This window comes from Periplaneta americana, chromosome 13 (assembly GCF_040183065.1).
Source record: "Periplaneta americana isolate PAMFEO1 chromosome 13, P.americana_PAMFEO1_priV1, whole genome shotgun sequence".
NCBI lineage: Eukaryota > Metazoa > Arthropoda > Insecta > Blattodea > Blattidae > Periplaneta > Periplaneta americana.
In genome coordinates, this window is record NC_091129.1 from 107,069,636 (window position 1) to 107,097,506 (window position 27,871).

The 27,871-nt window shown below is 35.6% G+C and overlaps 1 protein-coding gene and 2 non-coding genes across 3 annotated transcripts in view; 1 reads left to right on the top strand and 2 right to left on the bottom strand.

The window, feature by feature from the left end:
• LOC138712207 (tyrosine-protein phosphatase non-receptor type 13-like) overlaps window positions 1–27,871 on the bottom strand; it is a 1,532,948-nt gene that overhangs the window by 332,169 nt on the left and 1,172,908 nt on the right. The window lies entirely within an intron of this gene.
• Window positions 18,848–18,920, bottom strand: TRNAA-AGC (transfer RNA alanine (anticodon AGC)). Its single transcript has one exon. It is a non-coding gene; the product is annotated as a tRNA-Ala (tRNA).
• On the top strand, window positions 19,063–19,135 carry TRNAA-AGC (transfer RNA alanine (anticodon AGC)). The gene has a single exon. It is a non-coding gene; the product is annotated as a tRNA-Ala (tRNA).

Sequence of the window (27,871 nt, forward strand, 5' to 3'; positions counted from 1 at the left end):
TGTGTTTTAAACATTCTCCAAGCTGAAGTTTTGAATCATTAATAGAACGTCAACTGCAGCACAAACAAATTCCCTCACAGTAGCTGTCCCACGCACCAATATGACGTCACGCCAATATAGTCTATGAACAACTAACCTTATCTCCGTACTCCCTGAGACAGAATACGGTCCTTACGTATAGGCCTAACCAGTAACGAAGACTATCGGAAGAATGGTAAAGGAGAGGACAAATGAAATTTCGAAACAAGATATTTTTCGTAATATGAAGGATCTGGGATTACTAAAATACTATAGGGAGATTAAAACGTTTTCAGAACAGAAAGAATATATTAGATTAAATTCAAGTGAAGAGAGAACAGGAATGGCATGGTGGAGATTGTGATGTATGTATGTATGTATGTATGTATGTATGTATGTATGTATGTATGTATGTATGTATGTATGTATGTATGTATGTATGTATGTATGTATGTATGTATGTATGTATGTATGTATGTATGTATGTATGTATGTATGTATGTATGTATGTATGTATGTATGTATGTATGTATGTATGTATGTATGTATGTATGTATGTATGTATGTATGTATGTATGTACCTTTTTTTGAGCAGCATGTTCCATTACAAATGAGAAGTAATACTACATGCCTAGGTTTACCTTCAAGTACATATTCCATTTACATTATATATTATTATGTTGCCGTTCTAGATTATATATGGATTAGTGTAGTTCATCTACTATGTGTAACTGCCAAGATAATATTGGTACTTCTTAATCTAACTTATTTTCCTATTCCTAACCTATGAAGTACAAGAATCTATTTACATATTCTAGCATTTAAATATTTACAGTATTTACATATTTACTATCTTTTTGATGAGCCTATTTTCAGATAAATGATATCCTCTAATATTCTAGCTTATTTACAGAATATAAGTAACCTATTTTGGACCCTTATCACTTAATTCTGACTTTTAACCCTTTGTCTTCCCAAATAACTTATGTATGTGCGTATGTAGTAGTAGTAGTAGTAGTAGTAGTAGTAGTAGTAGTAGTAGTAGTAGTAGTAGTAGTAGTAGTATTTTGCCTGGCAGAGTTAAGGCCATAAGGCCTTCTCTTCCACTCAACCATGTATGTATGTATGTATGTATGTATGTATGTATGTATGTATGTATGTATGTATGTATGCGTGCGTGCATGTATGTTAGGGTGACCAGATATCCCGTTTTTAACGGGATTGTCCCTTTTTTTCAGCCTCTTGTCCTCTGTCCCGAGAAAAGTATGCACGGGACGTCAAAGTCCCTTTTTTTTAATGGCATCCCGTTTCCCCAAATTATTGCTGAAATATTTGTTTTTCTTTTATTTTATTTCATAATCACGTAAAACATTGATTAATTCTATTTTGTTTCCATCAGATGTCACTGTAATCAATTCAATAAAGGCCATGTTAATCACAAAATGTCATTTCAAAAATGTATCTTGCAAGGACTTCTATAGATTCCTAAGGAAAGGCCAACACTTCTAGAGCAAATTAACTCATCAAAGAAATATGATGCTGATTGTACAGTTCATCTTCATAGAGAATGTTAAAATAGTTCAAAGGTAATATGAGGCAAAAAATGTTGTTATGAAACAAATTCAGAATACAGTGACATGGATATAATGTAAGGTTCAATTAACCTGAAGTATTTTTAAACAGATAAGTTAACCTAATTAATTCAGACTATTTGCAATATAAAAAACATTCTATGAAACACCTTCCACAGTGCAAAATATTGTATATATTTCTGTTTTCCTATATTGAATAATCATTGATGAGCAAAATGCCTCAAAATCACTTATGTATTCTAACATACTTCTAAAAAATTTTCTGATGTACCAGAATCTCTAATATATTTATTGCAATGCTATATTTTATGCATGTTTCATATTATCACCAGATATACCATAATGTGTTCTAATTATGCCAAAAAGAGAAATGATGCCGTAAAGCGAAAGCGCTCGTCGTAAAATAAAGTATACTTGTACTCAATGATATAATTCATTGTTTATAAAGTGATAAGTGTAGAATGAATCTAATAAATATTTTGAATCACTGTATCACTAGTTATATGTATACAGTCGCCACAGTGCAATTTTGTTGAGTATATATGGAATGCTTGTCCAGTTATACGGACGTAAATTTACCTATCCCACTATTACAGAAAAAGAAAGATCATGAAACAGCAATAGATTTGGTAAAATAATTCCATCTATATTAGCGCTAACTTCAGATTAAATATTATGAAAACATTTATGAAATCTGATCAAATATATTTAAAAGTAACTTACTGGACATAAGCCTGTAACAGGAAACAATGAAAAAAAAAAAAAATTCCTTGACAAATGCGATAGTGTATATCTATGTCAGTCTATGCAAGCAAAACTAACGTAATCATTACTCAAGATTTTGACATTTTGTTTTCTACTCACCTCTGCCGGACTCCGACTTTTAGATGAATGGGTTTAATGTTGGAAACATGAAGAAAACGCCATCTTACCTGCAACAAAATGGCAGTGTTAATTGTCACACTGTAACAAATTCTACACATGTTTAAAGTATTAGGTGACATAGTAAACATTGGCCTATATGTGATTTAAATATCTTGTTCTTAATACGAAATATTCTTGGACGAATAAAAATAAGAAAAGAGTGAAGTAAGTGGCTGATCGTTTGAATGTATTTGCGAATAAATGAATAAATTGACACGTAAAAGAAAGTAATAGTTTTGGTAAAATAATTCCATCTGCTTTAGCGACGATATTTGGCGATTTAAAGCCTAGGATTCGCTATGCGATTACCTAACATTCGCTTTACCTAGGTAAAACCCAACCAGGTAATCAGCCCAGTCGGGTAACGAATCCCCTCCCGAGCGCAGCTCAGGATCAGCAATCAAACGCGTTACTGCCTGAGCTACGCCGGTGACTCGAATTTCGATATACTCGACAAAATGAACAAAATAGTGTCTGTCATGCACGACGAATGTGTAGTGTGAAAAAATGTAATAATTTATTTTATTTATTAACAGGTTGGCTATTATAAGCTAAAATAATGTGTAGTACGAGAACAAATATTTTATTTATAAATAGGATGGATATTATATAAAATTACATGCCCTGCTCAAAAGCCTTGATTTAATGTTCCTAATTATGTCAGGCGAATAATACAATGCGTTAAGTTCTGCGTTGTGTAACTTTCTCCACTCTCCTGCAACTTGATCCCTCTTAGCTCCAAATATTTTCCTAAGCACCTTATTCTCAAACACCCTTAACCTCCGTTCCTCTCTCAAAGTGAGTGTCCAAGTTTCACAGCCTTACAGAACAACCGGCTATATAATTGTTTTATAAATTCTAAACTTTAAGTTTTTTAGAGCAGACTGGATGACAACAGCTTCTCAATCGAATAATAATAGGCATCTCCCATATTATTTATTCTGCCTTTAATTTCCTCCCGAGTGTAATTTATATTTGTTACTGTTATACCCTTACTAGGCCTACTTGTAAATATATTTGCATTTATTACCCTAGTCTTCAAAGGGTGAAGAAATTTTCTTAAGAAATTTGAGCCAATGTATGGGACCGATACCCACCCCGAACAGTCATGAAATTGGGAAGCTACAATGAGTATCACAATCCTGTTTTGTAGTTCTGCAATGACAGCTGGGGAATAATCTCGCTAACCACATGTTACCTCTGTACTGATTGGATAACCGTTCACTCAGATGAGGTTTGTGGATGTGAGATCAGCTTTAGTTGGGCGGCCTTAGCCCTCCATGGGCTGCCGCGCCAAGGATGTTTTAACCCTAACACTTTGTATCAGTATGCAGAGGAAGTACGAGTTATTAATATTGATACTGTTTGTTAACTGCCCAAGAATTCATCATTGGGATTAAATTGAAGAGCTCTGTGCTGATTTACGTCACATTCAATTTATAAAAAAATATTATAAAAGTTTGGCTTGTACAAAAATAAAAAATACGCAACATGAATGTTTTTTTGCAATTATGCAGGAATAGAACCAGCTGTTTGGTAGCGTCGAAATGTTTATTTCCCTCTGAAATTTAAAATCAGCGCAAATATAAAAATAAAGTTAATTTTTAATCATGTTATACCAGATATAGTTTTTGTTCTCTTCGTAAAAACAATTAAAATATGTTTCTATATCGTTTAAATTTATTTCATGTACGTTGTAGCTGTTCTACGCACACTTTTAATTACTTCTAGCCCTACGGATATTATAGATCCAAAAGTCTGATCATCAATACATATTAGCACTAGTTATTGCGTCATTGTTGATACACATTAAATGGTGGGCGTTGAGCAACGCAAAACTAACAATTTATTAGGCTTATAATAACAAAACACAGGGCGGAGATGAAAGGACTAATGGTACAAAATACAAACATGTTACTATTTTGTAGTTCACAGAATAAGACCAAATAATGGAATTATTAATAAGTATAAAATGCTTTGCAAATTAAATATTTCTGCTCGGAAAGTTTTACTAAAAAGAAGACTTCGCAACTAGAACGTCGTAAGTGAAATTATGTTTGTCGGAAAGAGTATACATTTTATTTTAATCAGTTTCCTTTCTCACAGTTGCATCAGATGCGTAATTATCTGATGTCAGTTACAAACACAGTTATTAGTAGATATGATAAAATGCAAAACCATATCCGTATTGAAGCAGCATTCCTTAACAAAACTTTGCAGTCACATGATTGACTCATGGCTGTCAATGGATACAGGGTCAAGTAGGCCTAACATGGTACAGTAAAACAAAAGTCAGGGTACTTTCATACAGGCTTCAAAATGACGTATCAAAGGCTCAGTTTGAAAATGTTTAAAACTGCGATTATGGAAGTACATTTTATGCTCTTTAAGGAGTAATATTAAAAAAAAAAATTAGAAATCATTATCAGCCTCATAAATGTATTAAAAGAAAAGGCAGTTTGTTGTTTGAAAAAAACTGTGATGTGATACTTGCTAACGTTTGTTATTGTTCTTGAATGAATAAAGATAGAACAATTTTTTTATTTTCCTTTCACTCAGAATAGTGTCAGCTTCATTTTTCTGTAAAGAAAAGCTGTGAATGTTGATTATTCTAGCAGTAATTAGTGTATGAATGAGAAGGGCTATTATGACACACACTTTAGGAACTTGAGGAGCTCCACGGCGCCGCAAGTAGGTTAGCAGAAGAAGTAGAGATACCTCACCCCCTCAGCATTGTAGCCTTCAATATTGAAGGTTTCAAAAAGAAAGTATCATATGAGCGATTTATGAACTTTGTAAATACTCTATATATAGTGTTTTCACAGAAACCTGGCTTAGCTGTAAGGACAATCCAGAATTGAATAATTTCATTAGTTTCAGTAAGGGCAGGGATAAGCGCGGCAGTAGGGGTAGATGGACATATAAAATAATTTTTAGAACTTGAACACGGGTCTTGAAAAGGTTGTCGGAGTATTATTAAGAGTGAGTGAATTAGATTTAGTAATTTTGGATGCTTACAGGCATCCATCCGGTTCGCGTTATGTTAATCCGCACTTCTTTCAGGACCTGGCAGAGATCGTTTCCAGTTTAACAACCAAATTTCCAGAGGCAGAGCTCATTATTCTCGGGGACTTCAATTCAAGAACGGATCGTGAGAACATTTCATTAGTAGGTAGGAATACGGAAGAGGATGACAAAAGGGGACCAAATAGAAATAGTAAAGATAAGATTCTGAATGAGAAGGGAAGGGATTTATTGACATTTTGTGACGTCTTCAATTTAGAAATTATGAACGAAAAATATGGGAACAATCTAGAGCAGTCATGTCAATTGATGTCCATAGGAGCAAGTGCGCGCTTTAGAGCTCAGGAGAGCCTGAGCGCTTTACAGCGGAAAGGAAAGAGACAGACGAAAGAGATAGTATATGCCGCTTGGTCGAGCTATTCCCAGGGATGACCAGTACTGATTAAGTAGATAAAGGGAAGAGAACTCATTAAAACTGTATCCATGTTAATTTTTTAATTTGTCTGAGAAGCATAAGTGCATTACAAGAATGAAAGTTTTAATTTTAATGCTCATTTTTCACAAGTTTGATATTTTTATTCAAAAGAAATATTTTCTCAATTTCTTTTATAGAAAAGTGAAATTTTCAGATATAGGCCCATTTATTTAGTAGCCTTACAGAATGTTTTCGTAAATCTAATATACCGTAAATACGTATTACTGAAGATAGTGTATTGAAAATTTTGAAAATATTCGCATGGAAATTGTTTGTAAGGAAATGAATTAACAAAGCAACTACTGCCACATCACAAGCAAACGATACGTCCCCATGTGTTGTAAAAATGTCAACTCTATAGTTTCAGCACATTTCGAGAAAATAATTTAATATTCTAATGATAGGAAGTTGCTCACCAATATCACCTTAAAAGCATAATGCGATAAGTGTTTTGTTATGGAATATTAGTTACACTTAAAACATATACAGCACCTAGGTAACTTTGCTTCGTACTCTAATATTGTTTTGATTAGTTTATTGATTAATTTTATAAGGCTAAAGGTACCATCAATATCAATTCCAACTTACCATGTCATACTCAATCTCTTTTTTTGGGATATCACTTTCTTTATGAATGATATGTTTCACCCATTTAGTACAATATAGTTGTACTACTGTGGAATTTATGTGAACATACCTTCTTAACTTTTTATTATGTTATTAACATTTAAAACATAACTGCAATATTAAGAAATTGGTATTAGTACTTTTGTTTTACAGACAATATAGATACTATTAAACAGAAAGAAGCCATATAAAAATAACAACATTAAATTTCACGTTCCGTCTGAAGTTTGTGCACCACTGTTTTCTTAATCCAACAGGCTGCTTATTCATATACACAACCCTTCCTCTTTCCATACTTAGCGCTTGATGCCCGCGCACGACGTCAAGGTCAGAAAAATGCGCTTGCTTTCACATCGCTGATCTAGAGGGACAGTTGACTTTCATAGGAGCGAACGATGCAAGTGTGATAGATTATATACTGTGTAGCATGAATTTAATCGACAGGATTGCGGATTTTGGGTGGAGGACAGGATTTAATCGCAGCACTCACCTGTGGTTTTGCAGATTCATGTTCGTAATATCAAATATCAGTTTTTATTATATGTACATACATATTTTAATTTATTAATTTTAATAATTAAGTACTCTTCAACAGTTTGGTCACAGTTTATTCCAATTCCATTTACAAAATTAATACAGTAGTAGCTTATACATGTTTCATTAACATGCCAGACAGTAAACGAATCGTTTATTGTAAAAACACCACAACCGACATTTTTTTACAAAATGCGTTTTTTTGTGGATTTTGATTGCCAGCATGAATGCGCATCTCTTGATATAAAAACTTTATATCTAGCATGACTGTAACGTGTAAAAAATTGCACAAGAAATAGGCTATGCATTTATTGTAAAAACCCCACAACTAACATCAAATATGGTGTTTTTCAAATAAACTAGTCTGTCACACTAGCTGACAGCAGCACTGTCGCACCCAACAGTTGATTTCAGTCACAGCCGGATCAGTGTTTTGTTCTGTCTATTGCTGATTAAGTGTTGCCCTTACTATTATTATCTGTTTTGAGTATTTTGTTACAAGATGGTTAGTTCAAGTGATGAAAATGTTGCTAATGAGGATTATTGAGAACTTGTCTAAGTTCAAGGTAAAACGAGTCACAGCTAATGATGTAGTTAACTTCAAGGCTTGGTGGCGAAAATTTTATAGCCTAAGCTATCTGGCATGTCTGATTCATCTTGTGGCCGTGGTGTACCAAAGGATAAAAAGGTACATTTTAAAATTTCTAAGGTAAATGAGTTTTTCACTTCAATGAACAAAAAGGTAAAGTTCTTTGTAAAGAGTTCATTAACAGCATTGTACCGGCAGAAGTATTCACCATTCGAATTCCTGGGAAAAGTGTTTGTGCTGAAAATTTACCGTTTGAACTGGTAACAGACCTAGCTTATAATAGCTCGAGGCTACCAATCAATGTTAAAAAATAGATGACCTTAAGAAGATTTTTCGGTACACACCGGATTAATTGAAAGCATTCTACATAGAACTGTACACGTGGCCTACCACCAACAAAGATAGTAATGACAGTGGAAGCGAAGACTAGAAAAATAATGTCCTGATAAGAAAAATGTCTGTTCCAATAGAAAAAAAACTTTATTTTTTTTTATTTTATTCTATAGGTTTTACATACTGTATATTATAAAGTTTATTCATACGTACTTCCTTTCACTGATACTTGGAAAAAGGCAAAGCTTTGCTTAGTTTCAGTTTGTTTGTTGGAAAAAACCCATAACATCCTAATTAATTTAATTTTTTTTGGGGGGGGGACTTTATATATATTACAAAACACAACTAATGGTGAATTAACCTCATATTTAGCAACTAATATTACTTGTTAAATAAATTTTGACAATAAAAATTAAAGTAATGAAATTAAACAGTTTTTATTGGTTTCCCAAAAGTTTTGTTTTTGTCACTTGTGGGGTTTTAGAAATAAACAATTCATATACCATCTATAGGCTTTGAAAATGAACAACTTTGGTATATGCATGTCTTTTTGATATATTTGGCTCCACAAGAGATCTTAGATAATGTTTTATTTTATTTTCAAAATAAGAACCCAGAACAGCATATATTAAGAGACATCTATGATTGTCTAAGCATTCAGATTCTAGACTGTGATCTTTTAGAGAGTCGAATAATTCTAAACCCAAGAGATCTTGAACAACATAGTTTTTTAATTTGCAAACCAACTTAAGTTGACAATGTATCTGCAACACACAAATTTATTTCAGTCGTAATACATGTGTGGTTTACAGATATTTTTTCTTCTTTATCTCAAAAAAAGCCTTTTTGAATTAAGCCCTTCTTCCATCGACCCACTTAGTTTGTAATCCACCTCTGCACATCTGTTTTGCTCTGGAGAGCTGGTAGTAGTTTTTCGAGATCAAGAGCCGCTCTCCGCTGCTCCACGGAGCGTTCAATTGTCCGGCCGTGGCCTAATCTCTGTATGAAGATGAATGAATGAATGAATGTATATTATTTTTTTCTTTAAGCAATGTACTTTTTGGTGAGGCAACACTTCACATTATTAGTATACAGTGCCATCTCCCCGTTTTATAACACCTCTCGTACAAGTCATTTAGGTCGTTACTTATTTTTAATTTATTATTGAAATTCTTCCACTAGTCTTTTCTTGTCCGTCATCAATTCTTCCACTAACCTTACTCCTCATTCATTATTATACCAAAAAAACTATACTTCTAATTCTTGACTCTCCTCCTGTATGACACATTTCCCCCTCACTCCACATCTCTAACTATTTGCACTTTTTACTGCTAATTTTTCCACATTGCTACTTTATTTAGGTCTTAGTTTTCTTTTCTCACGATTTATTTCCCCTCCACACCAGTTCTCTAAGTCATACTGTTTTTTCACCTTGTTTTCCCCTCTTCCTTTATCACTGCTCCCTGAACTATCTCCTACTTGCATTATTTTACTTCTCGTCAGCCTCGATGTAGAGCTTAGTTCCTTCACGCTCTTCTGAATTGCTCCCATCTAATGTCCACTATTTCCATTCACTTGCATTGAGGTCTTGTTCTGCTGTGCTTGCTGAATACCAGTTCGCGTCACTCCTGTTTCTTCTTCAGATGACATCACTGCTTGCTTTCCGGAAATTTTCACTGAGTTTGACACGTTTACATTTGTCTCGCGTCCACTCATCACCAAGCTTCGGTCCTAGGTACAGAAACGCATGAAGTTCAGATCGCACGGACATAGTGTTGTGTTGGTCGAAAGGAGTAGGAGATGGAGCGCGCCGTAACTTCGTGTCTCAACATGTAAACAGTCCGTCATAGTAAGGCACAAAATATATTTCAACCTGTACAGATGCAGTATATACAGTACATTCCTAGTGTAGACAATAAATGTCTACCATTAAAGTATTAACGTGAGTTGTAACCTTCAATCAGGTGTCCCTACGCCGAAGCCTGTTACACGCACCGCAGCCAAGCAGCAATACACACAATGGCAAAGCACATTACTGCTGTTGCAGTCGCCCTTACACACGGATCATGACGTCATTTATACTCCGTGTACTCTAAACCTCATACTGGTTACCCTGTATCCCTAGGCAGAAGCCTGCTCATCACGCTTGTGTCACTAATCTCGCCTTTAGATACGATATTCTTGATTTTTTCTGTTCCTTTCTTTTTCTTCTGAGCCTACAATCGGTTCCTTTAACGTTACTAGACATTCCTCTACACTAAGAACCAAGTTGTTTATCTTAACTTTGTCCTTGTTAAGTTTCGCGAATTGTCCATTTCTTCGTGCTGCCTCCCTCTGTATGAAGATGGTGACGTCCGTGTGCTAGGGGAGTGGATATTACGCATGAGTCCTATCTGGTTCAGTTGGGGGACCTGTTACTCAGCTCGCTATAATATAAGCGGATAGCCAATAACATAGGAACCTCGGAAGCGTAGACTGGAGTAAAACTTGAGCACGAATGACATAGCGCCAAAACTGTCAGGCCCGTTACACAGTCATCCGTATGCTACGCGCTACGGACTACGGATCCGTAGCAAAATACTTTTCATATATGCGTACTGTACGCATCCGTAGGATCCATACGGACGTCCCGCTACGCGCTACGGACTACGGAGAAGAGATGAATACCTTGGACAAGTGTGGGCTTACACAGTCTTGCGTATTACGCATAGCGTAGCGGCATAATAAGCAGTAAAATTCATGTTTGAAAGCATTATGATTTTGGATACGCAGCTGTTATCAGTCAGTTAGATAGAAGACAATGTTTCTGGGATCCTTTTTGTGAATAATACAAAAATAGAGGCATCAGAAGTTCTGGCGTGACACGTGTGACATTATATTGAAAAATTTTGAAGAAATGGACAATAACACACAATGAAATGCAGATGAGTGATGAAGATGAGAGAAGACATGGCAGAAGTTCCAGAAAAAAAATCTTCCGTTGAGGATAATTTAGTTAGCTGTTAGGATATTTTTCAGAAGTAGAAACTACATTATTGTATGGAAACACAGTCTTTCGAATACAAAACATGAACCATCCTCTTTTATTCCGTCCTTCCCATTTACATCACTTACTTAGTCTGTTCATTTGCCATTTTCAGAAAAATCGAACATCAGAATACACAAATATCAGTTCACATTGTCACACTGGAAACATTTCCCAAATAGAACAATAGTCTTCCTTGATGTCAATTCTCCGATCTCCATCAACCTCCAAAGATACTCTTCCACTCACAGAAATTTACCTATTATGGGCAACACACTATTGTATATAAAACCTCTTATCTATAAAATAAATTAAGGAATATTTAATTAAGAGTACCTAGTCAATATAAATATTTCCTCAGTGTATTTAAAACAGATTTAATCTGAATCAGTGATTCTCAACCGGGAAGGGGGCTGCAGCTCTGAGGGTGACCGACCAACTGGTAGTGGGGTGCAATGAAAAAAAAAATAAATAATAATAATAATAATAATAATAATAATATAACAATTTTAAAAGTTGTTCTTTGAAAATTTTATTATCTGACAATTTTACATTAAATTAAAACAAGCTAATTAAGTTTTTTCTTTTTCAATTGATACCAAATTTCATATTACTACTTTGTATGTTCTACATTTTACTCCACATCTCAGGCCAGGGAGCCGCACTAAAGCAATGTGAGAAAAAAAGGAGCCTTAAAATCAAAAAGGTTGAGTAACATTACAGTAGTCCACCGCTGTGGAGTAATGGTCAGCACGTCTGGCTATGAAACGAGCGGGCCCGGGTTCAAATTCTGGTTGGGACAAGTTATCTGGTTGGGGTTTTTCCGGGGTTTTCCCCCCAACTAATTGAAGTAGAATTGCTAGGTAACTTTCAGCGTTGGACCTCGGATTCATTTCGCCATTATTAATTCAGATATCATCATCATCATCATCATCATTATCCATACACGGTGCAGCTTGCTGTACTTGTACAAGAGCGTTGCAGTTCGGCTACCCAATCATTCACAAGAATAGGGTGGTAAGCACAATAAGCCTCAGGCTGCAGTGTAAGCTTTCGAGTCCTCCCTCGTACAAGAGAAAGGAAAAACATTACAGTACATTCTACACAATCTACACCTTTGACTTAGAGGCCAGCACTAAAATAAAGTGAGGAAATGAGAAAGGATGAGAAACTCTGATCTATATAGATTATAACAAAATATAATTTATGGTTTTGTAATTTGTTATAATGAACAAGAAATAATAAAATGTCGATTATAAATTATTTATTCATCTGAGTAATTTTTATCACCTTATGTTAACAGCAAACCAGTCTACATCTGTGGAGTAACGGCTAGCGCGTCTGGCCGCGAAACCAGGTGGCCCGGATTCGATTCCCGGTCGGGACAAGTTACCTTGTTGAGGTTTTTTCCGGGGTTTTTCCTCAACCCAATATGAGCAAATGCTGGGTAACTTTCGGTGTTGGACCCCCGACTCATTTCACCGGCATTATCACCTTCATCTCATTCAGACGCTAAATGACCTGAGATGTTGATGAAGCGTCGTAAAATAACCTACTAAAATAAAATAAAAACAGCAAACCGCTCGGTACGACATAATTATGTAGATCCAGTTCAAGCTGCATTTGTTGTAATTTTTCCAATTGTTCATCAAACGATTGAATAAGCATGCGAAATTAGTTAAAGGAACTTTCTTTCGGTCTCGCGCAAGTCACTATGTAGATTTATAAAAGCTTCCTTCAGGATTTTTAGAATTAGTAGCGGGTGAACACAATATTGTCTATTATGCACTCTTTTTAATACAAATAATGTGCAGCCAAAAGCTTTTCTTGAAGCACGCTCATTTTGAAACAGACAAGCCGACTGATATAATTAATCTGTTACGGATTTGCTACGCGTGACTGTGAAAGCAAACTGCCTACGGATCCGTAGTGCGTACTGCGTAGCATACGGATGACTGTGTAACGGGCCTTATAAGCAATAATTGTATTTCATAAAGCTGACGACTACAATGTACAGCACAATGCCGTAACGCTTTCCCCTCCCCACTCAGGCTGGGTGCCTGGGACCGTAGTTGTCCCCTTGGACAAGCAGATAGATACCCATGCTGGTTAAATAGGAATCAATACTTGTGGAGAGCGCCTCGGGTCGTTTTATGTTATCCAGAACGCCAACAGCTTCAAGTGTTGATACCCGGCCCACAGAGCAGATTACCCTAATTAACGCCCCACTCTTCTTGGCGAATGCATTAGCTACGTGAATAATCTAAAATTCAAGTGTCGATCATCCGCCTATGCCTATGGCATTCACTCGGTTATTATATCGATTTGCCAACAAGAAGACTCAAAATCAGTGTATGATCACGAGATATTGAAATTTTACTTTCTCAATATGCAATATATATATATATATATATATATATATATATATATACATATATATACAGAGACATCATTTTATTTTTACTTAAATTTTTATTGTACCTGAGTTTTTTAATGTACTTCACTCCCACCTCCTCTACTAGTGAACTTCCAACTGTTCATCACACAGAACCAAGCGTATATAGTCACAGTCGCAAGGTCGTAGTAAACACAAACAGTATTGAGTTAGTGAGTATAGTATGTTCCTGAAATATATTCGCGTTTTGCAGTGACGAAAGAGCTTTCAATATTGAATCATATTTCGTACAGGTACTGTCGTTCGTTTGCCTACGTCGCATCCCGATTTCCCTCACCCGCAACTTAAATAAAATAATTAACTGTCACGTGATTTTCCCCCTTTCTACGATCCTGCGACATAACCACTTGGACGGACAGTAGATAGCATGTCTGAGTAATGTTACTTGTGCGATTGAATTTACAGTACGTAAGGTACTCTTTTATATAATAGGTATAGAATTATTTCAACATGAGTTACTAGTACGAAGGACGAAACTGGTAATTGGAATTAGTCTATAGTACGATAATATGCACAAAAGAACTGAACCTTGTATCTAAATGAACGGCCACCATTTTAAAAAATGTGTTTAAATATCCATATTATGATTATTTTCAAATTTAACTTCATTCTCTTATATTGTACGCTAATGTACTGTAACAGTACAATATACACTGCATAATGACTACGTTCGCATGGATAACTTTACTCAGTTCGTGAGTAAAAACACTTATTGTTATTAATACTGTACTGTATTTTGATTAAACAAAAACCTAATGAAAATTATCAAATTCAAAATTACGATATCTCCTAGTTTACGTAAATGGATGAACTAGTTTCCTTCCCTCCTATACTTATAAAGTTATGTGTTTGTATTTTACGTCAGAATAATCGAACTTCAATAGTGGAAGGGGTTAGAAAACTGTATTTCCGGCTCTGAAACATTAATCCAAAGGTATAGCCAGGTTAATATAAAAAAATGTTAGTAAAAATAAAATGATGTCCCTGCATATATATATATATATATATATATATATATATATATATATATATATAATTTGAACTGGTAATGGAAATTACGGGAAAACGGCTGAACGGATTTTAATGAGTGACCCCTCATTTTCATGCCTGACATCCAAAGTTTTTCGGAAAAGTAGTAGTTTTCAGTGAAATGTCAATTTTCCTACATAATTTTCCTATTTTCCAAAATCCATCTGTTGTCAGTTTTGAGAACTTATTGAATCACGGCCGACTTGATTGAATTTCAGAACAAAACACACACTACAATAAACAATAGGCTATTACACGAAGGCCATGACCTGCAGGATTGCCGACATATTTAGAGCTCAATTCAATTTATTAAAAACTGATTCTGCAGTGTATAATTTTCTGAGTACAGCTGTGTATTGGATATTAAAATCTACGAAACTTGAGGTGGTTTGATGACATTATTACCATTAGAAATTAAATATTATTATAGTTAATATCATGATGCGTCTATTCTTCATTAATTGTACATAATATTGATGGATGAAAGTGAAACGTTTTGAGGTTATGTAAGTAAATGTAGATAATATCTTAATTTAGATCTTCATTTCTATAATTTACTGAGTGACTGCTATATATAACTACAAAACTTAAGATAATAATATTGTTATTAAAAATCAAATATTTTTATACTTATTAAACCAGTGGGGTTGGGTCTTTTTTATATACTTAATGGCGGTGTAGCTCAGGATAGGGACCAATGGGGGACTTATGTGAGGGCGGTAATGAACCTCCGGGTTTCCTTAAAAGCCAGTAAGTAAGTAAGTAAGTAATGGCGGTGTAGTGTAGATATTGATATGTGTCATTGCCTTGAGGTCTAGAAAATTTTGTAGTCTCCAGATCATTTCAGCAAGATCTCTTAGTAGGATAAAATGATTTTACGCTCTACATTTCAAATTCTACTTGCAGCAGCTATACGAAAATGCTATTGTTCGAAAGCTTAGCAAACATGACATTTTTTTAACTTTTGCCTACAATCTACAATGACCTGAAATAACTACTGCTATCGTCCTGACATTGATATTTGCGTTTTCGCGTTGAAACTCAAAAACTGAAGTTGGATAGGTTCAAGAAAAAGTATTTGGTCTAAAAAAATCCATTCAGAGGGAGTATGTTTCATTATTATGGAAGCAAATAACTATCAAAAAGACAAGTATTCTTCATTGAAAATAAATCTGAAAATTTTTTATTTGAACTTCTAACGAACTTAGTTTGCAGCAGCATTTGCTGCACAAGCCACTAGTATATATTTTACTAACATTTTTAATATTAGCCTGGCTATACCTTTAGAGAACCGGAAACATAGTTTGCTACCCCTTTCCACGATTGTAGTTCGATGATACTGGCGTAAAACACAAAAAAATCACTTTACTAGGTATAGGAGAGAAGAAAAGTAGTTCATCCATTTACGTAAACTAGGAAATATCGCGATTTTGAGTTCGATAATTTTCATTAGGTTTTTGTTTAATCAAAATACAGTACTGTTTTAAGAATAAGTGTTTTTACTCCCGAACTGAGTTATCCATGCGAAAGTATTCATTATGCAGTGTATGTTATACTGTCTACAGCACATTAGCGTACAATATAGAGAAAGAAGTTAAATAGAAAAATAATCATAATATGAATATTTAAACACATTTTTGAAAATGGTGCCCGTTCACTTCGAAACAGGCTTCAGTTCTTTTGTGCATATTATCGCATTATACACTATTGCATCTAATTTCAATTGCCAGTTTCGTCCTTCGTACTGGCAACTCATATTGAAATAATTCTTTATCTGCTCTATAAAAAGTACCTTACGTACTGTAAATTCAATCTTCACTTCTGCCCGACCCGCACAGATAAAATTACTCAGACATGCTATCTACTGTCCGTCCAAGTGGTTATGCCGCAGGATCGTAGAAAGGGGGGAAATCACGTGACAGTTAATTACTTAACGAGGCCCTTTTATTTAAGTTATTTTAAACAATTGCATAATATTACGTAAACGTCCAATTCCTAACAGAAATTAATGTTCTCAGAAAAGAGCTAAGACAGCCCAGCTTTTATAGAGGGGCGCAGCAGAAGCATGTGGGGGAAATCGAGATGCGACGTAGGCAAACGGACAGTACCTGTACGAAAATATGATTCAATATTGAAAACTCTTTCGTCACTGGAAAACGCGAACATATTTCTGGAACGTACTATACTCACTAACTCAGTGCTGTTTACTATATGCGGCCTTCATTCTGTGTGGAGGACAGCTGGAACTTCATTAGTAGAAGGGGTGGGAGTGAAGTAAATTAAAAAACTCGGGTACAATAAAAATTGAAATAAAAATAAATATATATATTAGGTTGTTTCCTAAGTAATAATTTTCTTTTCAGTTCTGTGTTTTTTAAGATTTTAATCATTTTCTCTACTTTCGCAATGCAATTTACAGGATCCTATGGTTATTAGTGCGTATTTTGAGCATGTGACAGTCACAAATTATTGTTATTGTTATCGAAAATTTTGTTACACTAGGCCAGTGGTTCCCAAAGTGGGAGTCACGAGATGATTAGGCTTACAAAGTAAGGTGAATTTTTATTACTGTACTGCCAGTATAGGAAATTAAAAACAAACATTGAAAATACCTTAAATTGTAGTGTGGAGTAGTAGAAACTCGATGTGATCACTGGGAGAGCTGTGGTCCCACCCAACCCGCCCTAAATAGGTTCCTTACTTATATGAGCAATTCAGAGCAGAAGTGGTGTAAGTCAATTTTGACTTACACAACTTTTGCTTTGAACGGCTCATATAAACTAGGCTAATGATTCGGTCGTTAATATACAGATTTAAATGACATGAATATATATTTTGCCTGTAAATGTATATACGAAGAACAGAGAGATTGAGAGAGAGAGAAAAAAAACAAAGAGAAAGTAGGAATTGTATTTTGTGTATTATTTATTTGAGCCGTTCAGAGGAAAAGTTGTGTAAGTCAAAATTGACTTACACCACTTCTGCTCTGAACGGCTCATGTAGGAAAATCGTCGTACTTGAAGGAAGAAGGCGGCCATATTCCGTCGTTGTGACGTTATTTGAGGTGGAATGGGAGAATGGTTGCAGTGTAGCCAACTGTGGTAACCATTCATATTATCTTACACACTTACTACTACTACTACGATGGCATCACAGCCCAAAGTCGAGCCTTAGCCTCCTCAATTTTCTTTCTCCAACTGTCCCTGTCCTGTGCTAATCTCCTCCAGGCAGTTGTTCCGAGATAGTCCTGAGAATCGATCGTTACCGCATCTATCCATCTATTTTTGGGTCTTCGAATTGGTCTTTTACCATGTATTTTCCCTTCTAAGATCTTCTTTGGTATTCTGTTCCCTTCCATCCGATAGACATGTCCGACCCATTCAAGCCTCCTTAATTTGATGAAAGTAACAATATCAAAACTTCTATATAATTTATATAGCTCGTTATTATAACGTATTCTCCATTGCATATTTTCTTGCACCGGTCCAAAAATTCTTCTGAGTATTTCTTACACACCTAATAAAACCTAACCTAACCTAACGTGCTACACACCTATTGTAACATTCCTAACGTTTAGCACACCTGTTGTAACATTCCTCACAGTTTCATTTCGTTTGCCGATATTGGCATCCCTGCTACGCCTATAGGCTGGAACTCAAGAGTCATCTAGTGGAAGTGAAGTGAAACTGCGACTATTAATTACGTTTCCGAATTTGTGTCTGTGTTAACTGCAAGAATTATTGTGTCATTGTAGTGATAATTGCATTTATATTGTACAATACAAATTGAAATGTGTCGTGGCTGAGATAAAGGTGTTCTAAATTGATTTCCAGCGCCACAATCCCAGTGATAAACGTGTGAATATTCGTTAGGAGTCCGTTGGAAGTGGCAGTAGAGTAATAAAAATTGACCCAAAGTAAAACAAAGACGTGATTTGCTTTAATATTGGGAAAACCTCGGAAAAAACTAAACCGGGTAATCAGCCCAACCAGAATCGAACTCCGCCTAAGCGCAACTTCGGACCGGCAGACATACGCCTTAGCCGACTGAGCTACGCGCCGGTGGCGACATGAATTTTAAATTTCGATCTGCTGCTACTATAGCATTGTGATATCTCTAAATGTGGTACAGATCCGCCACGCTTGCTAGTTAAAACAGCAGATTCTTGAACAGGATGTTGTTCACTACAACTGCATTTAAAATTTTCGAGAAACAAAATCTCTGGAGGCGCCGGGTATCGATCCCGGTACCTCTCACATGCTAAGCGAGCGCTCTACCATCTGAGCTACGCCCCCAGTTATTAAATTAACGCACGAAACAGGTATGTTAAACGCTATTGGCACTTAATGTATCAACTGGGGAAAGTGGACCAACAAGACATGTTCCGCATTATTGTACACTAGTAAACTGAAGCAAATTAAATTCTGTACTCCAACTGGGGGCGTAGCTCAGATGGTAGAGCGCTCGCTTAGCATGTGAGAGGTACCGGGATCGATACCCGGCGCCTCCAGAGATTTTATTTTATTGAAAACACTGTGCTAAAACATTACCTATACTGAATTCCAAATAAGAAATACACCGAGGTAAACAAAAGGATGGAGTTTTATCACCTCCCATTCCATCATATCAAATTAATGTGTGTTCTGCAGAGTTGAACAACGATCGAGAAATCAAGACTAACAACGACCGCAAAACGAAAAACTCGCACGACAATATTGCCTACGACGTCGTTGGCTGCTTGTGAGTGAATTAAGCGATCCAGACTTCGGGAGTGTTCACCTCTCGAACGTCAAGCAGCCTTAAATCGTTACAGTTGTTTATACCAGACTGAACTTTTATCTGTTTTGGCAACTGTTATACATGTATAAACAATCAAGTAGCCTATTGGAAACATCATCTCCACCTTTCAGTGCATAATAATCCGTTCCCTAATGTTTATTTCATTACTAGGCCCTTATTAAAATGGTAGGATTTTTTTTCGTATGTTTGAGATCAAGTGTACAATCTCAAGTAAGAAAATATTAACGCTTTATTTAACGTTATGTTTTATGTTTCTTAGAAATGCAAATTCATTTGAGATTTCTTTTTTCTATTTACATAACCATAAGTAATATCTCGTAATAGAATCAGAGCATTTTGATAACTAAGACACTGTTTTGCTTTGTCTTTTTGTATCAATTAAATATCTCTAATGTTATTTATTTCAACGATACATGTTATTCAAAGTTACGAAATCTTTCCACGTCGATGAAATGCTATTTCGAGAATGATGAGAGAGACTCGAAACGTATGAGAGTTACGAGACGAGACGAAACTCGAAAGACGAGTGCAACGAACACAGCGCACGAGAGCGGCAGTTAAGTTTTGTTCATCTCTAGTGTTCTGCTATTGGCTAGTGTTGACATACCCTCTACAAATTAGTTCGAAATTGCTTATCAAGATGTTGATCGTTACAGATAATTTAGACAGAAGTGAAATATGTTAAAATCATGAACCGAGATTCATGATATGTTTAGAATGCATAAATGGGTTATTACAAATCCGTTCATTCTTATACAGGGACATCATTTTATTTTTACTAACATTTTTAATATTAACCTGACTTACCTTTGGATTAACGGTTGAGAACCGGAAACACCGTTTGCTACCCACCCCCTTCCACGACCAGAGTTTGATGATAGTGGCGTAAAATGCAAACAAATCACTTTACTAGGTATAGGAGGGAAAAAAAGTAGTTCATCCATTTACGTAAAGTAGGAAATATAGCGATTTTGAGTTTAATAATTTTCATTAGGTTTTTGTTTAATCAAAATACAGTACTGTATTAACAGTAAGAGTTTTTACTGACGAATTGAGCTATTCATTCGGACGTATTCAGTATGCACTGTCTATTATACTGTCTACAGCACATTAGCGTACAATATAGAGAATGAAGTTAAATTAAAAAATAATCATAATATGGATATTTAAAGTCATTTTTCAAAATGGTGGCCGTTCATTTCGATACAGGCTTCAGTTCTTTGGTGCATATTACAGCACCATAGATTATTTTACTGTACCTAATTCCAATTATCAGTTTTGTCCTTCGTACTAGTAATTCATGTTGAAATAATTCTGTACCTACTCTATACAAGAGTACATTACGTATTGCACATTCAATCTTCACTTCTGTCCGATTCGAAAAGATAAAATTACTTAGACATGCTATCTACTGTCCGTCCAAGTGGTTTTGTCGCAGGGTCGGAGAAAGGGGGAAAATCACGTGACAGTTAATTACTTAACTTTTATTTAAGTTATTTTAAAAAGTTGTTTAATATTACGCAGACGTCCGATTCCTAACAGAAATTAATGTTTTCAGAAAAGAGCTAAGACAGCCTAGCCACTAACCTTTACAGAGGGTGAGCAGAAGCGGGTGGGAGAAACCGGGATGCGTTGTAAGCAAACAGACGACACTACCTGCGCGAAAATATTATTTAATATTGAAAGCTCTTTCATCACTGGAAAACGCGAACATATTTCTGGAACGTACTACACTCATTAACTCAGTAGTTTACTATGACCGTAAGGCGACTCTGACTGCATACGCGGCCTTGGTTCTGTGTGGAGGATGGTTGGAAGTTTACTAGTAGAGGGGGTGAGAGTGAAGTACATTAAAAAACTCAGGTACAATAAAAATTGAAGTAAAAATAAAATGATGTCCCTGTATAATGTCTAAAGTAGAACCAGCGCCACAACCTAACATAACCTTTAGGCCTACTATTTCTCATGTAATGCCGAAACTTGGCTTGCTCTTTCGTAATCCTACAAAGCTATTTCTCCTGTATGTGAAAGCATGTAAACATTATTAACATTATACTGAACATAAACAGTAAACAGAAACACTTGCCACTGTAGAGATCGGAGTCTGTGCTGTAGCGTGGTGGACTCTGCATAGGCAATACGACTGCGCAATACAATTTTCATTTTTTGGTATTTTGGTATTATTTATTAATAGTTCAAAAGTACATAAACTTAATCTTAAAACTGATACATTCACAAATAATGATAATACACAATATTTACACAATTTAATAACAAATTTTCTATCATGTAATTATTCAACTTAAATACAATTTTCATACAATTACCAAGTGTTTATTTACCTCCACATCGTTCTTGTGTGAAAAAGTAAGACTAATTATCAACAAGGTATTATAAAAATGCATTACTTTATAGAATTCAATGCCTGTCTTCATAATAACGGAAATTAATTTCCTAAATTCCACATTAACAGGTTGTACCAAACGCATGCGAAGAGTTCGCGCGCTGTGTAAATAAGATGACTAATCATGTTATGTATTACAGCGGCGTAATACAGTTCACGTAAAATGTTTGTTTACTTCATTATTTTTCTTATCTGGAATTCAGTGTAAAGTGTTATAAGTAGATATCTAAAAATGCAACTTCACAATATATGACTACAAACGTAAGTTGTGCCTAAAATAGAGTGCATTATTTATGTAGCTCAATGAAGTTGGCAAAAGAAAATTCAATCTGACAACTAGAAAATCATTATAATATATTAGTATATCTGGTAATAGGGGGAAAATGGTTAGGTTTCACCATTAAGGTATAACGTAAGAAGAACCGGACTATTCATGGATCCTCAGTTTAGCTAGTTGTTATCGTATTGTAAGCACTTACTTCCACACATTATAAAGGGTTTCACCATACGGCGTTCGGAACATCTATTGTAGGCTGGTAAAATTGTAGCACATACCAAACTCCAGCAGCTTTCTACTGATTCGAAAACATTTTTGCTACGGGTTGTTATCCCATAAAAAGAGCGGTGCACACTGTAGCGCACGTGCTTAAACGGATGCAACACGTATTTGCAATGAACACGTTTGGAGCTTTACAAAATCCTCTCTCATATAGTGAAGTCACTCTGTTGATCCGCATTAATTTGAAAAGCGTCAGATCACTCTATGGCATGGTAACAATGTAACTAAAAACGGATAACAAGATCAAGGAGTTGGGAGAATTCGTGCTACTGTCTGAGTTACGCTACTGGTCCACTGGCTTTGAAAGAAAATCTGATGATAATGATTATGATGATATTATTATTATTTATTATTGTTATTATTATTATTATTATTATTATTATTATTATTAAAACGGTAAATAAAAATCTTCAATCTGAGCTAAATTAACAGTGAAATTTAATAGACCTACTCTGTTAGAATATACATAAATGTATTTGTGTTTTAAAAGTACAGAGGAAATTAAAAGTCCAAAACACATCTGTACATTATAAACCTTTGTCACACTCCTTGACTTCAGAGAAAGAGAGCTAGGAAAAGAAGACTCTGTCATAAGCCGAACGTTAGTGCAATTTGCTACGAAGTTTGTCGTTACCAATTTGCTACGAAGCGCCACATACACAAAATAGCGGAAATTTCAAACGACTTGTCTACATCTGTTTGTTATATTATTTTATTAGAATGTTTACTTTGTTCTCCTTTTCCTAATGAAAAAAATCTTGAGTCAATACCATCGGCATTTTCAGAACGTAATGTGCCAGGAAGTAAAAGAAGTAGGGGACTGTGAAATTTGAAATGAATTAGACATAACCAAATCTGTTGTGATTACTGTACAATGCATTCAACTTATTTAACAACAACATTTGTTTTGAAAAATCAGAAAGAGATCTTTATTACAATTAACTTCCTACTCTTTTATTGTAATACAGAAAATATTTCTTAGTCCTTACTTCTATCTTAAAATTATATTATTATGCATGTTTGTAGGGAAATCTGAAGGTAGGCCTACATCAAGTTAGTTTTAAGTGATAGCATTTGTCTTTTAATAAAAACTCAAGTCTTCATAATCTCTCGGTATTTTTAACAAATATTTGGTAGGATGGCTGCTCTTGCTGTCTTTGTAGTTGAAATAGTAACGAGCGAAGGCATTGCAACATTCCACCATTAAACGACCAAAACTGGAAGTGGAATTCAAATTTGTTCCTCTTCAGGACTGACAACTTAAACCAAGAGCACGCATGCTAATTCTCTATTTTCTAGAGTCTAAATTCTGTGGCGGAATGTTGGTAAGAAACGATGCTAGAGCTCTCAATTGCAGAAACAACAGTTAAATGAATGAGGGAAATGGGAGGAGAAGTAATTCGAAACGCGTACTTGCAAGCGAGTTAGGGGCCGACAAAACTGAACATGTGAGCTCTAAACCCGTTGGTCATTTGTCTCATTCCGAGGTTTGCCGCTCCACTGGAGGAACTATAGAGAATTTTGAAGGAGAAGCCGAAAATTGATGTAACCTAATAGCTATCACGTGACGGGGAGGGAAAAGGAAGACAGGACATCATCAGGGCAGAAAAGCCGAAAGCTATTAAAAGTCTGCACACTAAGTACGACCGCCGCAGTCCTCGCAAGAGGAAGGTTCCGAGCTCTTGCACTGTGAGAGTGACACTCGAGTAAACTCGCCGCAGTATTCGAAAACATAGGCTCCATTTAGAAGGCTTCAATTTGTAAAAGAGCCGAATCTTGTGTTGGGTAGGAGATGTAGGTCCGTAACGCATTTCTCACGTGGCTCATTTCGACATTTGTCTTAGCGCCTCAGGAAAACCACGGACAAACTACAGACAGGATAAGCTGTCTCAATTTAGGAAACTAGCCAATTGGCTCTTAAGCGATGCTATTGAAATATGACCCGATCGACCTTGAGGGATTTGGAAAGGGTGAGTGTTATTGTTATTGTTATTGCAATAGCCCGAGTTTAATTTCACCACGAGACAGAATGTTGGGCTGTTTCTATCATATTAGGTCCCCTACTTTTTCTAGTGTTCATAAATGATTTTGCCCCCCAAATAAAAGATGTAGGTCATCCCATATTATTTGCAGATGACACAAGTATAATAATTACAGCCAATAACTCCAACACATTCCAATCTACAACAGAGGAAATTCTCTTCAAAATATGTGACTGGTTAACAATAGATCCCTATTGGAAACAACAACCAAATTTCTTGGCTTAAAAATCGATAATGTGTTAAATTGGAAAAATCATATTAAAGAAATTACCCCCAAACTAAATTCAGCATGTTTTGCTATTAGATCTACGCAAAAGATAGTAAATATCAATACCCTAAAAACAATATACTTTGCATACTTCCACTCGGTAATGAGTTTTGGAATATTATTCTGGGAAAATTCCAGAGATAGTAACAGTATATTCCTATTACAAAAAAGAGTAATTGGAATAGTAATAGGTGCCAAATCTAGGGAATCGTGTAGGACTACTTAAAAAAACTACAAATAATGCCCATGGCTTGTCAGTATATTTTTTCATTAATAATCTTCCTCGTATGTAATCGTGAAAACTTTGTAACTAATTCAACAGTTCATGGCATAAATACACGTCAAAAAATAACTTTCATACTCCATCGGCAAGTCTATCGTGCTATCAAAAAGGAGTGCGTTATATGGCAGTAAAAATTGTTAATAGCCTTCCTATCGATATAAAAAATGAAACTCAAAACATAAGATTATTTAGGGCCAAATTAAAGAAGTACCTAATTTCTCACGCCTTCTATTCTGTAGATGAATTCATGACATTCAGTAACACTTCATGAAATTGATACTAAAACTCTGTGTTGTACTAGTAGACTATATTGCAAACCTCGTCTGTAGCCTATATATTTCATCTAGACTGTGACTATAAATTAAGACTTTATAATAGTATTAAGTTTTTTGACTTGTTCCATATTCTAGCTGTGAAGCAATGTATGAATACCATGGAATGTTAATAAATACAATACAATAAGATTTTGATTCTGAGCCTCGATCAGACAACAGGTGCTTGCTGCGATTAACAAGGACAAAATAGGAATAAACCTCTCTCTTCATTATAACCTTCTTGTTTTAGGATCACATCCTACTCCAGCACCCGTAATCACCCAGTAGCCAACTTGTAACGCTCCCTATTTCCTTGATTGCTATATTCTTGTCTCTCTCTCCCTCGTTCTGAATAATGTTGCCGCTTGCGGTCTGTTTCCATTGCAACTAAATCAAAGTTTTGGTCCACATGCACTGCAAACACTCCGAGGGGCTCAAGACGCGTCGCTTAACCGACTATTTTTCTACTGGGAATGTATAGTGTCTAGAATGTGGGGTGGGAATGGAAGTGGGTGAGAAAGCCCTCGGACGACAGCCAGTCTGAAAACTTTCTAAAAAACTTGTGTCAAGTTTCTCCCAGAAGCGGAGGAAGATCCCACTCGCTGCTGAACTTCACCCCATCTCTGCATTGTCCTCTTGAGGCTGATTTACACTAAGGTACGATGAAGCTCATATCATGGTCATCTCCATTTCCTCTTCCTTATTTTCTCTCCTTTTCTACCCCACTTCCTTTTCTTCATATTTTTTTCTTTTAGTTCTTTAATTCAAACCAGTTGTTTGTTTCTTTCTATCCTTCTTCTCAATCTCAATTTATTAATTCTCTTTTCTTTACTCTTTTATTTCTTTATACGCTTCCATCTGCATTCCTTTTTTTGTTTCTGTTTTCCTTAAGTCTCTTCTTCCTGTCCTTTCTCATTCTTTTCTTCTATTACAAATGCTAGAGCACCATCATTATTGAGTACGTCTAAAGAGCCCCTTTAGATGAGGCTACTTAGCAGCGCCACTAGTGGCTCATTAGTGGAGCTGCGAACGCGCGTTTTAAGTACTGCTTAATACACTGCATTTTTGTATAAAATTGTTCATTCTTCTAGTGAACATGGATATTAAGGGAGCTAATAGACTTTTGGCAACTTTGCTCATATGTAGAGAGAATAGACATAAAAATAGAAGAGTCTGAGTCCATTGATTTTGGAAAGACAGAATGGAGGACTATACTACCGGTATTTCACACTCTATTTGATGATTTACATCAGGACTATATATTTTTTTTGCATGTTTAAGAAATAATTTCAAGAGCGAGCGTTTTTCATGTCAAAGAATGTATATCATTTATTGGACAAAAATTATTTTAAACTGTATTTTAAGTACGATGAAAGAGTAATGGAACGGAGAAAAATTCTCTCCGGCGCCGGGATTTGAACCCGGGTTTTCAGCTCTACGTGCTGACGCTTTATCCACTAAGCCACACCGGATTCTACCCCGGCGTCGGAAGAATCGTCTCAGATTAAGCTCCAACTCTTGGGTTTCCCTCTGGTGGCCGCCCTCTGCACTATTTTAAGTGCCAGCATCCGCGGTTATACAATGAATATAAGTAAATCTTTTCGGTTAAAGTAGTTAAGAGTTTTGTTAGAGGTTATTTTATTATTTTTTTGGTGAAATCTTAATATTTATTATGACTTTATTTTATTTGAGGCTATTCGAGTAATAGTGATGACACTTGTTCACTTCAGCACTTTTTTATTTATTCTGTGGGAGACCTAGATTTAAAGATAAGTTAATTTACATAAGAGTGGCTGTCTAAATGACAGCTGTGAGCAGTATGGAATGAAGATAAATGCCAACAAGACGAAGACTATGGTCATAGGAAGAAAAGTGAAAAATTAATATTTGAGGAGAAAAATTCGCACAGGCCCCGGGGATCGAACCCGGGTCCTTGGTTCTACGTACCAAGCGCTCTGACCACTGAGCTACGCCGAATTCAAACCACAGCACCGGATCGAATTCTCCTCCTTCAGTGTTTCGGTCAAATATTAATTGAAGCGTCGTCGGCTGGAACAACGTTATAAGTTACATTTGGTAAAATTTACAGGAGCTGCAAAAATGTGTACACGTACAACGTTGTTCTTATAGGGTAGCAAACTTTTGAGTGGACAAATTTCACGTACTGCATTGATGGACAGTTGCAAGCCAAAGAGTATAGCAAGGTAACATGACATACAACATTATTACACGGAAACACGCTGAATGAAAATTTTGTAACTTACAACGTTGTTCCAGCCGACGCTTCAATTGTCAATATTACAGATGTTATTCTGTAGGACGAACTAATAAAATATCTTTAAAAGTGAAGAAGGTAAACTTGCGAATTCTAAATGAGGCAGTAGAGCAAGTGGACAGCTTCAAATACTTGGGGTGTACTATAAGCAGTAACATGAGCTGCTGCCATGAAGTCAAAAAGGAGAACAGCAATGGCAAAGAAAGATTTTAATAGAAACAGAAGCACCTTCTGCGGATCTCCGGAGAAAAAACTAAGGAAAATACTACTGAAGTGCTTAGTGTGGAGTGTAGCACATTAT